Here is a 12,112-nt window from a genome sequence, read left to right as displayed (position 1 = left end):
CGCCCCCTCCTCTGGGAAGATGCCCCCCAAGCCTGGCGTCTCTGACCACGCCCCTGCCCCCACGCTTTAGCCCCCTCGCTGAAATGCTGGGTCGGGGCACAGACGGCAGCAGCAGTGCCCGTGATGGCCTTCCCCCTCACAGCCCTACCCAGCAGACCAATCAGCGCGATGCTGTTGGAAGCTGCACTGTAGATTGTCTTAAACAGCAGCCTTTGGAAAGGGACTGGTAGAAGTGGAGAGGGCGGTACAATTCCTTGTCAGAAGGAGTCCTTGGCTAGGAAAGCTCATGAAACTTAGAGTGTCCTTCTACCCCTAGAGATGATGACAGTGTGTTAGAATGTTTTGCTGTTCCATAACTCTATTCTTGCCTTCAATGGGTTGAACACTTGAAAGAATTCAAGAAAATGAAAATCAAGGCAAGATTTATGACTGAGCTTTTCTTGTCATAAAGTTTCCATTTTATCTGTGCTTATTTTAATGTCAGTACCTTTACTTATCCTCAGAATATGTTTTATATGTGACATTGAAGTGAAACTTTTTTCAAAGGCCAAATATTATGCAAGTATTTATTGACTAATATTTTTACTTGACAGCTGTTTTTTTAATTATCAAATATCCAAATAAAAGTTGTGAGAGCTGCTTTGTATTTATAGTTCAAAGAAGATGATGCTATTTTTCATTTTCTCATAATCCAACTAAAACTATACCTGGGAAATTAGTAAAAAATAATTCATTAATTTAACTTTTATCTTGGAAGATCAAGCATTTTGCTTCTATAAGATTGATTATGATAATTTTAGATCATTGATTTGTTTATGTTTTTCCTATTAAGTTTTCTAACAGTAATGGTCTAAGGAAATGAAAAGAATTGGAGTCAAGTTTATGTTTAAAACCAAAAGTATGTATCAAATTAGTATTACTGGATTTTAGAATATTTGTGTATATTATTATTTCAGCTCTGTGTTTGTAAAATATGAAATGTGTTTTTCTGTTGCATAAAAATTACTAGACATGCTTGCTGCTGTGTTAATTAAAGAGGTGACTTTGGCAGGAACGGTTTGAGTAAAGTGGCAGGAGGCATAGTTGTGAGTTGGTGTGTTTTTGTGGGGAGGGGCTGGGAGTTGTATAAAGAGAGGCTTAGATATGGAGAGTTGAAGGCAGGACCTGAAATGGGAAAAGCCACCCCTCAGAGACCTGGGCATGTTGAAGTGGTGGTGTGGTGCGTGCTGTTCTCTGCTTAGTCGCTCAGTCATGGCCAGCTCTTTGCAAGTAATCCCCAGGCTCCTCTGTCCATGGGATTCTCCAGGCAAAAATATTGCACTGGGTTCCCTTGCCCTCTTCCAGGGGATCTTCCCAACCCAGGGATCAAACCCAGGTCTCTTGCATGCAGGCAGATTCTTTACCATCTCAGCCACCAAGGTGTTAAATAATAACAGGAAGCCCTATTTACCTGCCAGGCTTCCTGCTAAGGTCATTTTGTACAATCTGATTTAATTCCCATAATGGTCATTAAATTAGGTGCTGTTTATTAGTCTCACTTCACATTTAAGAAAGCTTGAATGGCTATTTAAAAATAGAAGACTTCGTGTTGTTGCGATGCTTTGGAATGAATGCCATGGGAACTGTAATCTTGATAACCTCATGTTCATGTACAGTTACAGCCATAATGTCATGTTAATAAGGGTTCAACTCAGGGGCTTCCCCTTCTCCGTCTGAACCGAACTCACGGTGTTTGGCGACTGTGCATTCTCCACTGAGGTACAGAGCATGATTTCTCGAATAGCTTTAAGAGAAAATGATCTTATCTCTCGGTCAAGGATTTCTCCTAGAGTAAAGCAGCAAAAGTGATGCTCCTCTGTGCTTGGAAAATAGTCTTTTGAGTTTTCAAATCCTGGAGCCTGTGAGCAAGAATTGTGAGGATATTTAAATAAATTTTCAGGGTATTGACAAAGTTGCTAACCTATTTCCAGTTAGGCAGGGTATCTGCAGACAGTTTTCACCTTGAAGACAATTCCTTCTGAACCTGCTAATCTGAAGCCTTTCTATCAAAAAAAAGGATACACAGCTCTTTTGAAACCCTTTACTGAGTTAATCAAGCTAAATGCAGCTTGATTTACATTTTTGTCATTAATTATTTTAACTGGAACTTCCTATTGTTAATCTTTTTATAAAAGAACTCGCCTCACTCAAATATTTGAGTCCATCTTTGTGTTCTGTTCTAATTATTTCTAATCAGATCACTTTCCTATATTTTCTCTAGACTCTCTAGGTTTCTGCATAGGTTTTAATGGAACTATATTTTTAGATTCTCTCCAGTTCTAAGATTTTATGAAATCCAATTTCTTTCACTGGAATTTGGTTTAGCAAAAATGATTAGTTTACTTTTGCGTTTTATGTCTTTTTCAGAATATGAGGTTGAAATGATGAGTTTTATTGCTAGAGTGGAGGAATGTGATTTATAATTGGCTAAATTTCTGTTAGTATTAGTCGCTCAGTCATGTCTGACTCTTTGCAACCGTACCCCGCCAGGCTCCTCTGTCCATGAGATTTTTCCAGGCAAGGATACTGAAGTGGGTTGCCACTTCCCTTCTCCAGGGGATCTTCCCAACCCAGGGATCAAACCCAGGTCTCCTGCATTACAGGCAGATTCTTCACCTCTCAGCCACTGAGAAATCACTTAAAGATGCACCTGGAAAGGGTTCTAGAGGCAAGACTTACTTGAGCCTGTGAAGAAATTTATATTCTTTTAACTGGCCGTTTAATTAGCAAGACTTTCTTTTTGGGGGCTCCAGAATCACTGCAGATGGGGATTGCAGCCATGAAAGTAAAAGATGCTTCCTCCTCGGAAGGGAAGTTATGACCAACCTAGATAGCATATTGAAAAGCAGAGACATTACTTTGCCAACAAAGGTCCGTCTAGTCAAGGCTGTGGTTTTTCCACTGGTCATGTATGGATGGAAGAGTTGGACTCTGAAGAAAGCTGAGCACCGAAGAATTGATGCTTTTGAACTGTGGTGATGGAGAAGACTTGAGAGTCCCTTGGACTGCAAGGACATCCAACCAGTCCATTCTAAAGGAGATCGGTCCTGGGTGTTCTTTGGAAGGACTGATGCTAAAGCTGAAGCTCCAATACTTTGGCCACCGCATGCGAAGAGCTGACTCATTGGAAAAGACTCTGTTGCTGGGAGGGATTGTGGGCAGAAAGAGAAAGGGACGACCGAGGATGAGATGGCTGGATGGCATCACAGACTCGATGGACGTGAATTTGAGTGAACTCCAGGGGTTGGTGATGGACAAGGAAGTCTGGGCATGCTGCAATTCATGGGGTTGCAGAGAGTTGGACACTACTGAGCAACTGAACTGAACTGACTGAATTAGCAAGACAGTGAACTTAGTAAAAAGGAATTTGAAATGTGAGGAAAAGAAAATTACAAAATAAGAGGAAATTTGAATAATTAGTAAAATAATTCTACTTTTCTTTACATTAAATATAAAATATATACATATATAAAAGTATATACAAACCGTATTCTATTAAATTGATGATTGCCCCTTACAAGTTACATTAAATGTATTATGTTTATGGCACATTGTTGTTGTTCAGTCACTCAGTCATCTCTGACTCTTTGCAACTCCATGGACTGCAGCACACCAGGCCTCCCTGTCCTTCACCAATTCCCAGAGTTAGCTCACACATGTCCCTTGAGTCCATGATGTCATTCAACCATCTCATCCTGTCAGCCTTCTCCTCCTGCCCTGAATCTTTCCCAGCATCAGGGTCTTTTCCAAGGAGTCAGCTCTTCACCTCAGGTGGCCAGAGTATTGGAGTTTGAGCTTCAGCATCAGTCCTTCCAATGAATATTCAGGACTGATTTCCTTTAGGATTGACTGGTTTGATCTCCTTGCAATCCAGGGGACTCTCAAGAGTCTTCTCCAACACCACAGTTCTAAAACATCAATTCTTTGGTGCTCAGGCTTCTTTATGATCCAACTCTCCTTTTATGCTCCTTAGAAGAAAAGCTATGACAAATATAGACAGTGTATTAAAAAGAGGTGACAAAGGTCTGTATAGTCAAAGCTGTGGTTTTTCCAGTAGTCATGTATGTATGTGAGACAGTGTGTGAGAGCTCCATTTATATGAAGCTTTTTATTAGTAGTTTGTTACCAGTGATTCACAAGATTGCTGAATCTTAAAGCTGCAGTATAAAGAAAATATATCCTGTGATAATCCAGAAATAACTTGGTGCCAAAGGACAGGTGACTGTTTGGGATTATTAAAAATGGCATAAGCCTTGATTTAAAGGATGCAAAGTCAGTGAACCCTCTGTTGTCTGCTTTTTAAAAATCTACCTTTGATAACAATTTGATGTCAAATCAAATGTCTTGTTACAGGTACATTTTAAGGAATTCATTATTTTCATGGTTTAAGTCTGGCATTTATTTGACTAATGCCTGAATCTGCCAATACAGCACTTTCTGATTTCCCTGTTATGAAAACCTGCATGGAATTCCTAGGAAATCTGTCTAGATGGGTGGAGAAAATGCCGTCTTGATCGTGGAAGATGATGCATGTTGAAGGAATTTGCTCAGCACCTCCATTGCTCTGGGGGAAACATTGAGAAGCAGGCATAGTGGGTCATTCAGAGGTGCCTTGATATTTGCCTGTTATATTACTTCTGCTTTGTGTAATCTCTCTCAGAGGACCAAATTCCAGATGGGAAAGAGAGATTGTTACCAAGGAAAATAGGACAGAGCAGATGTGAAATGTAACAATAACAGGAAAAGGTTGATAGTGAGGTTTTTAATTTAAAAAGAACAGAAGAGGTAAGGATATATGAAAAGTACAAAGCTGACCTCAGAGTTTAGGAGTTGCTGATTCCTACTTTATGTGCTGTAGTTCACAAGCGTTTAAGTTCTGCTTTTCACCTTTGGAGTGAACTCAGGAGGAGTTTAGAGTAAGGGTTAAAGATCAAGGGCTCTGGGTCAGGTGGACACAGGCTTGAATCCCAGCTCTGTCTCTTAATTGACTCTAAGATCTTGGATAAAGAAGTATATTTACTTGTGCCTCATTTCTTCACTTGGAAATGGAGTGACAATAAAAATAGTAACTGAATGTGTAGATCTGTGGTGAAGATTAAATGGTACAATCTTTATACAAAGCGGGTACATCAGTTCAGTCGCTCAGTCGTGTCCGACTCTTTGCGACCCCATGACTCGCAGCACGCCAGGGCTCCCTGTCCATCACCAACTCCCGGAGTCCACTCAGACTCACATCCATCGAGTCCATGATGCCATCCAGCCATCTCATCCTCTGTCGTCCCCTTCTCCTCCTGCCCCAAATCCCTCCCAGCATCAGAGTCATTTCCAATGAGTCAACTCTTCGCATGAGGTGGCCAAAGTACTGGAGCTTCAGCTTTAGCATCATTCCTTCCAAAGAAATCCCAGGACTGAGCTCCTTCAGAATGGACTGGTTGGATCTCCTTCCAGTCCAAGGGACTCTCAAGAGTCTTCTCCAATACCACAGTTCAAAAGCATCAATTCTTCAGCGCTCAGCTTTATTCACAGTCCAACTCTCACATCCATACATGACTATTGGAAAAACCATAACCTTGACAGACCTTAGTCAGCAAAGTAATACCTCTGCTTTTGAATACGCTATCTAGGTTGGTCATAACTTTTCTTCCAAGGAGTAAGCGTCTTAATTTCATGGCTGCAGTCACCATCTGCAGTGATTCTGGAGCCAAAAAAATAAAGTCTGACACTGTTTCCACTGTTTCCCCATCTATTTCCCATGGAGTGATGGGACTGGATGCCATGATCTTAGTTTTCTGAATGTTGAGCTTTAAGCCAACTTTTTCACTCTTCTCTTTCACTTTCATCAAGAGGCTTTTTAGCTCCTCTTCACTTTCTGCCATAAGGGTGGTGTCATCTGCATATCTGAGGTTATTAATATTTCTCCCAGCAATCTTGATTCCAGCTTGTGTTTCTTCCAGTCCAGCATTTCTCATGATGTACTCTGCATAGAAGTTAAATAAGCAGGGTGACAATATACAGCCTTGACGTCCTCCTTTTCCTATTTGGAACCAGTCTGTTCTTCCATGTCCAGTTCTAACTGTTGCTTCCTGACCTGCATACAGATTTCTCAAGAGGCAGGTTAGGTGGTCTGGTATTCCCATCTCTTTCAGAATTTTCCACAGTTTATTGTGATCCACACAGTCAAGGGCTTTGGCATAGTCAATAAAGCAGAAATAGATGTTTTTCTGGAACTCTCTTGCTTTTTCCATGATCCAGCCGATGTTGGCAATTTGATGTCTGGTTCCTCTGCCTTTTCTAAAACCAGCTTGAACATCTGGAAGTTCACGGTTCACGTATTGCTGAAGCCTGGCTTGGAGAATTTTGAGCAGTACTTTACTAGCGTGTGAGATGAGTGCAATTGTGTGGTAGTTTGAGCATTCTTTGGCATTGCCTTTCTTTGGGATTGGAATGAAAACTGACCTTTTCCAGTCCTGTGGCCACTGCTGAGTTTTCCAAATTTGCTGGCATATTGAGTGCAGCACTTTCACAGCATCATCTTTCAGGATTTGAAATAGCTCAGCTGGAATTCCATCTCCTCCACTAGCTTTGTTCGTAGTGATGCTTTCTAAGGCCCACTTGACTTCATATTCCAAGATGTCTGGCTCTAGATTAGTGATCACATCATCGTGATTATCTTGGTTGTGAAGCTCTTTTTTGTACAGTTCTTCTGTGTATTCTTGCCACCTCTTCTTAATATCTTCTGCTTCTGTTAGATCCATACCATTTCTGTCCTTTGTTGAGCCCATCTTTGCATGAAATGTTCCCTTGGTATCTCTGATTTTCTTGAAGAGATCTCTAGTCTTTCCCATTCTGTTGTTTTCCTCTATTTGTTTGCATTGATCGCTGAAGAAGGCTTTCTTATCTCTTTTTGCTATTCTTTGGAACTCTGCGTTCAGATGTTTATATCTTTCCTTTTCTCCTTTGCTTTTCACCTCTCTTCTTTTCATAGCTATTTGTAAGGCCTCCTCAGACAGCCATTTTGCTTTTTTGCATTTCTTTTCCATGGGGATGGTCTTGATCTCTGTCTCCTGTACAGTGTCATGAACCTCATTTCCATAGTTCATCAGGCACTCTATCTATCAGATCTAGGCCCTTAAATCTATTTCTCACTTCCACTGTATAATCATAAGGGATTTGATTGAGGTCATACCTGAATGGTCTAGCAGTTTTCCCTGTTTTCTTCAGTTTGAGTCTGAATTTGGTAATAAGGAGTTCATGATCTGAGCCACAGTCAGCTCCTGGTCTTGTTTTTGTTGACTGTATAGAGCTTCTCCATCTTTGGCTGCAAAGAATATAATCAGTCTGATTTTGGTGTTGACCATCTGGTGATGTCCATGTGTAGAGTCTTCTCTTGTGTTGTTGGAAGAGGGTGTTTGCTATGACCAGGGCATTTTCTTGGCAAATCGCTATTAGCCTTTGCCCTGCTTCATTCCACATTCCAAGGCCAAATTTGCCTGTTACTCCAGGTGTTTCTTAACTTCCTACTTTAGCATTCCAGTCCCCTATAATGAAAAGGACATCTTTTTGGGCGTTAGTTCTAAAAGGTCTTGTAGTTCTTCATAAAACCGTTCAATTTCAGCTTCTTCAGCGTTACTGGTTGGGGCATAGACTTGGATTACTGTGATATTGAATGTTTTGCCTTGTAGACGAACAGAGATCATTCTGTCGTTTTTGAGATTGCATCCAAGTACTGCATTTCTGACTCTTTTGCTGACCATGATTGCTACTCCATTTCTTCTGAGGGATTCCTGCCCAGAGTAGTAGATATAACGGTCTTCTGCATTAAATTCACCCATTCCAGTCCATTTTAGTTCACTGATTCCTAGAATGTTGACGTTCACTCTTGCCATCTCCTGTTTGACCACTTCCAATTTGCCTTGATTCATGGACCTGACATTCCAGGTTCCTATGCAATATTGCTCTTTACAGCATCGGATCTTGCTTCTATCACCAGTCACAGCCACAACTGAGTATTGTTTTTGCTCTGGCTCCATCCCTTCATTCTTTCTGGAGTTATTTCTCCACTGATCTCCAGTAGCATATTGGGCACCTACTGACCTGGGGAGTTCCTCTTTCAGTATCCTATCATTTTGCCTTTTCATACTGTTCATGGGGTTCTCAAGGCAAGAATACTGCAGTGGTTTGCCATTCCCTTCTGTAGTGGACCACAATCTGTCAGACCTCTCCACCATGACCTGCCTGTCTTGGGTTGCCCCGCAGGCATGGCTTGCTTTCATTGAATTAGACAAGGCTGTGGTCCTAGTGTGATTAGATTGACTAGTTTTCTGTGAGTATGGTTTCTGTGTGTCTGCCCTCTGATGCCCTCTTGCAACACCTACCATCTTACTTGGGTTTCTCTTACCTTGGGCGTGGGTATCTCTTCACGGCTGCTCCAGCAAAGTACAGCCGCTGCTCCTTACCTTGGACGGAATTATTATTAACAAAATTCACTGCTTGGTATAATATACTGTACTAAAGTAAATGTAATTTCATATGATATTTTACGATTTAATCAGTTTACATTACCTGGTAATTACTGTTCAGTTTAGTTCAGGCCCTCAGTCATGTCCAACTCTGCGACTCCATGGACTGCAGCACACCAGGCCCCCCTGTCCATCACCAACTCCTGGGGCTTACTCAAACTCATGTCCGTCGTCAGTGATGCCATCCAAGCGTCTCATCCTCTGTCATCCCCTTCTGTCGCCTTAAATCTTTCCCAGCATCAGGGTCTTTTCCAGTGAGTCGACTCTTCTCATCAGGTGGCCAAAGTATTGGAGTTTCAGCCTCAGCATCAGACCTTCCAATGAACACCCAGGACTGATCTCCTTTTGGATGGACTGGTTGCATCTGCTTGCAGTCCAATTACTGTTACTTAATTCTAAATAAGTTTGTTATAATCTTTTACCACACTATCTTTAGGGCTATGTTTACAAGCTTTTTAACACCAAATGTACATCATTGGTTCTTATTCAACTCATGTGTTATCTGCTGACTTTTAGAGTCACATTGATTTTCCATTTGGTATAGAAGGTGTAAGAGAGTTAAATGTAAATGTCGTTTTCTTCTCATGGGTCAAACCTTTTCCTGATTCTTACCTGAAGTTGTAACATATGGAACAAGACTATACTAAAGTATACCAAATGGGAATAAAACTATAATAAAGCCCAACATCATAGCAGTGAAGTACAAGACAGAGGCAGTATATCCCAAATAATCTTTTTTAAACCAAAATTAGTGCTTTTTTCTAATCTGTAATTTTCATTAATTAAGAAAGATGACCACAGGAAAAAAGAGTAAAAAGCAAAAAACATAATAATTCCAAATGAATATAATCCTTAGGAGACTCTGTTTTATTCAGTGTCTTGATTTATTTGTTAATTAAGTTCCTGAAAAAATGGTTAATACTGTGGAAGCAAGAACCACTTTTTTAATTTAAAAATGTGGACCAGTCCATTTCATGTTAATTAAAGTTATCAGTAAACATTATATAGGGATTATGATGGTAAAAATATTTATTTGTGAAATAGAAAAAATAATCCAATTAGAATGTCCAAATGAGTTGCAGATGACAATAGCTTGCAGTTATATCTTCAGTATTTAGTTCTTCCGAGATAGTGTTAGTCGCTCTGGTGTGTCTGACTCTGCCACCTCGTGAACTATAGCCCACCAGGCTCCTCTCTCTGTCCATGGGATTCTCCAGGCAAGAATACTGGACTGGGTTGACATTTTTTAATCTTGATGGCTTCGTGACATTGCTGCTGATAAAACATGCCAGTCATGTCAGGGCAGCTAATGGCCTGTATGTTACTCTGGTGGTGAGAGCTTCTCACTCCTACACTGGGAATCACTCGTGATATTAACTAATTCCATTCATGATTTTTAACTGGAAAGTATTTTCTAAATAATATTAAAGCTCAGAATACCCGAGCAAGGCAGCAACATTTGGCAAATGAAGCAAGGTGTTAGCTTTATTCTGAATTTACTTAGTTACATTTCTGAAATGACCTCAGACACCCTCCCTGCCAAATGTATCAGTGGAACTATAAATTCCGTTATTCTGGAATCAAGGCATGTATTTCTATATTAGTAAGCATATTGGCATGGACACTATATGTTGTTTGATTCTTTGCATCCCCACGGACTGTAGCCTGCTATGCTGCTCTGTCCATTGAATTCTCCAGGCAAGAATACTGGAGCGGGGTGCCATTTCCTACTCCAGGGGATCTTCTTGACCGAGGGATTGAACTGTATTCATATATTTAGCTATATGCCCTATTATTTCATACAAGGTCATTCTTTTCTGTCTTCTTTACTTTAGAGGTTATCTTCGAAAGCAAGGGGAGACATATAGAAACTCAAGATTGCTGAGGTCCCTTGATGTGATCTTAGGGCATGAATAACAAATATTTTTTTAAATGTATTAAAAGCCTCTTAAGTAACCATTTGGGAAAGTAAAGTTCACTTGAATTCTGAAAGTTACTAAGAATTTGTTGTAAATACTGAGCCTAATGAAAAAAAGGATATAAGCTTATTTTGGTTACTTTCACAGATTAACTTAGAAGAGTGAGAGGTTATTGTTAAAGAATATCCAGGAAAAAATTGATGCATGCCTTTGCTACCAGCTCTTAGTAAAATTAGTTATTAGATAGTGGTGTTTAAAAATACAAGTGTCCATGTTCAACTTTTATACAGTGATTATTTGTAGAATTTTGGAGACTTTGCTCAGCTTTGGAGTAGAAAGGATAAAAAGATTATTTCCATTTGAGAACTAAATAAATGCCTGTTTTCGTGTCTTCTTTTGATAAGCTTTGGAGTATTACTTCTGCCTTTCCTACTGATTTCTAAATTCTGGCTATTCTCTGCTGTAATAATTTTATGACTCACAAGAGGAATATTTGTGTGAAAGATTAAGATGCTAATTCTTTTAAAATGGTATCCATAGACTACCATATATAGCCAGCATCAGTGAAATGAAAAAAAATCCTGCAACAGTAGAGTTTTTCAAAATAATATTTTATTTGGAGTTAAAAATGTAAAGGGGTGATAAAACTTTAGGTTAAAATTTTACCAACGGTCATTATTGGAACATTTCTGAAGTCTAAGCTTGTGGAAAGCTAATCTTTTATAAATTTACATACTAAAGCTATAGGCTATTAAGTTAAAATCTTAAGACTCAAGTTACACTTAAGACAGTCTGAAGAGTTTCGTGTTAGAAAGTTCTCTGAGCTTGCACTTGGCCTTTTCCTCTGGGAAGTTCATCTGGCTGTAACAGACTAATTTAAAAGTCTTCTTATTCAACCTTGAAACAATTGAATTGTTCCCTTTCTAAATTACTCATTCAACGAATATAGTTACTCCATACTAGACATTGTAATGGCCACTTGGATTATGGAGTAAGGTAAAATAATTTTTTCCCATGCAACAGTAAATGCTTTGGGAGACATACACCGAGCCGAGAAAGCGGGGGAGGACAGGTAGATAGAGCTGCAGAGGGCAGAGCAGACATCTTTAAGGTTTGTTCATTCTCGCAGCAAATGCTGAATATTGAACATGTGCAGAGGACGACTCTGAAGGTTCTATAAGAGTACAGAACAGAGACAAATACACAGTGTCATCAGTTAAAAATGGAAAGGGAAAAATAGTTAAGAATCAGAGAGGGATTGACTGGGGACGGAGGGAAATGATCATTTTTAGATAGCTTCTCAAGGATAGTCCTCTGTAATCAGTGATTTTTGAGCAAAGATCCGAATGAACTGAAGAGCCATGCAGATAGCTGGGGAAAGGAATGTTCATGCCTATCACAACAGCCCGGTCAGAGGGGCTGAGGCAGATTTGAAGAACAGCAGGAAGGCCATTACAGCTGGAACAGAGCCGGTGAAAAGGAGCATGGAAGCCATATTATATAGGGGTTTGTAGGTTTTGAACAGAGCAGGGACATGATTTGAGTAAGTTTTTTAAAAGTAGGAAGATTAGTTACTGGGCAGTTGTAATAATTCAGGGGAAACAATGTACCAGGGTGTTTAAAGGGAAGTGGTAA

At 40.0% G+C, this 12,112-nt stretch overlaps 1 protein-coding gene across 1 annotated transcript in view; it reads left to right on the top strand.

Moving 5' to 3' along the window:
* YAP1 (Yes1 associated transcriptional regulator) overlaps nt 1-12,112 on the top strand; it is a 140,647-nt gene that overhangs the window by 72,812 nt on the left and 55,723 nt on the right. The window lies entirely within an intron of this gene.

Source organism: Oryx dammah, unplaced genomic scaffold (genome assembly GCF_014754425.2).
Source record: "Oryx dammah isolate SB20612 unplaced genomic scaffold, SCBI_Odam_1.1 HiC_scaffold_17, whole genome shotgun sequence".
NCBI lineage: Eukaryota > Metazoa > Chordata > Mammalia > Artiodactyla > Bovidae > Oryx > Oryx dammah.
Note: the sequence above shows the minus strand (reverse complement) of the source record. Positions and strands in the feature narration are given on the sequence as shown.